The sequence below is a fragment of the Poecilia formosa genome, unplaced genomic scaffold (assembly GCF_000485575.1).
Source record: "Poecilia formosa unplaced genomic scaffold, Poecilia_formosa-5.1.2 Scaffold3160, whole genome shotgun sequence".
Taxonomy (NCBI): domain Eukaryota; kingdom Metazoa; phylum Chordata; class Actinopteri; order Cyprinodontiformes; family Poeciliidae; genus Poecilia; species Poecilia formosa.
This window is the reverse complement of record NW_006803099.1, coordinates 1-1,939: the sequence shown is the minus strand read 5'-3', so window position 1 is coordinate 1,939 and position 1,939 is coordinate 1. Positions and strand designations below refer to the sequence as shown.

The 1,939-nt window shown below is 40.4% G+C and overlaps 1 long non-coding RNA gene across 1 annotated transcript; it reads left to right on the top strand.

Moving 5' to 3' along the window:
- The first annotated feature begins 98 nt into the window (after nucleotides 1–98).
- Nucleotides 99–1,656, top strand: LOC103133423 (uncharacterized). The gene is made up of 2 exons (XR_475748.2): nucleotides 99–303; nucleotides 1,031–1,656. It is a non-coding gene; the product is annotated as an uncharacterized LOC103133423 (long non-coding RNA).
- Nucleotides 1,657–1,939: the final 283 nt, after the last annotated feature.

Genomic DNA, 1,939 nt, shown 5'->3' with positions numbered 1-1,939 from the left:
GTCGATTTTTAATAATAATTTTTGACTTCAACTTGAGTAAAAATATGTTACTAGAGTAAATCTGCCCTCTTCATCTAACCAGACAGATGTTGGATGTTTGCTGTAAACTGTGTTGTTTTCCAGCAGCTCATCATCATCATCATCATCATCACTTCCTCCCAGTCAGACCCAGTAGAACCAGTCTGAGCTGATCCACATCAAACCACTTTGTTCCTGAGGAAACAGAGACGGAGACCCAGAGGTTCCTCCATCCTGAAGGTCAAAGGTCAGAAGCTGATCTGAAGGATCCAGAAGGATCAGACTGTAAATATTATTATTATTATTATTATTATTATTATTATTATTATCAGATTTTATATCAAACTGCAGGTGGATTTAATCTGATATCAGCTTCAGCTCCAACTGGCCTCCTGTCCTGATGCTGCAGTCAGGAAGTTGATTTAAAAGAGCAGCATCATGTAAAATCAACTTTTTGAGCTTTCCATCATATCACAATGTCATCAACAGCAAACCTAGAGAGTTGCTTTGATTCTTTCATGTTAGAGAAATCCTTTAATCTCCATGGCAACCATTCAACTGAGCAAAACTCCTGGGTGGACATAGCTCCGCCTTCGAGACACTGCTCCTCCTCAGAGCTGCAGTTTCTGACCTTCAGCCTCACAGAGCAGCCTGACTACCTCACTCAGCTCCTTCAGACTAGCCAACAGCAAATAGCATCTGCTGAGCTCATTACAGGAGCTGCTGCTCAAAGCAACACCGGTAAAATCTTTAAAACGTTAAAAGAGGAGCCATCTTAGCATGATTTCCTGAAGGCGGAGCTTCAGATAAGCTGGAGTTTTTAAAAAGAGAGAGGAACAATGTAAAGGTATTAAATCAGGTAGTTATTTTTTAAAGTCATATTTGATATATACAATATTTTTCATAATAACTGAAGGTAACAGTTACTTGATTGTGCTATAAAATTACACTATTTGGCTGGAAAACTCATACGACTGCCCCTTTAATGTCAGGTGTTTCTGTGTCTTTACAGGACTGAAGCTGCTTCTAGAGGAGGATAACCTCTACACTCATCACCATGGCAACATCATCACAGGCAAACAGCTCTGCAGAGGACAACATTTCCCTGGCTCTGCTGAACATCAATGGTCTGAGAAACAAAACTCATGAAGTTAAACACATTATCGCTCGTGATGAGCTGCATGTTGTGGCTCTGTGTGAAACTAAACTGGATGATTCAGTCAAAGACAGTAAAGTTTATATTCCAGGGTTCAGGATGTGGAGGAGAGACAGGACCAATAAAGGAGGTGGAGTCGCTCTGTATGTTCAGGATCATATTGAAGCTGAATTAAGGGAGGATCTGATTAAAACCAGACTTGAGATCATTTGGGTTGAGATGAAGCTTCCTGAAGGTCGACCAGTTTTACTGGGATGTTGCTACAGACCTCCAGATAATCTAAAAAATTTGATTCAAATCTGTGAGACAATGGATCTGGTGTTAAAGGAGAAGGATAAAGACATTCTGCTGATGGGCGACTTTAACATTGACTGGAAGTTAGACCATGAGAAGAATGTTACTGATTATGTTTCCTCTAAATGGGGATTAACTCAGATTGTAAAGGAAAAAACCAAGTTTGCAAAAAAAAACTCGTCATGCATCGATCACATTTACACCAACATTCCAGATCTTTGCTCAGAACCAAAATCCTCTGTAACAGGCTGCAGCGACCACAACCTCATTACTGTCACAGTCAGCAGAAACATTCCTAAAAGGACCAGACGGTCAAAGCAGTTTGACAAAAACACATTTAATAAAGATATACAGGAAGTTTGCTGGACTGGTGTGGATGAAGAGCCCAATCCTCAGGAAGCTCTGGACACGTTTACTGAGACTTTCCTCTCAGTAGCAGATAAACATGCTCCATTAGAGAGTCAAGACATT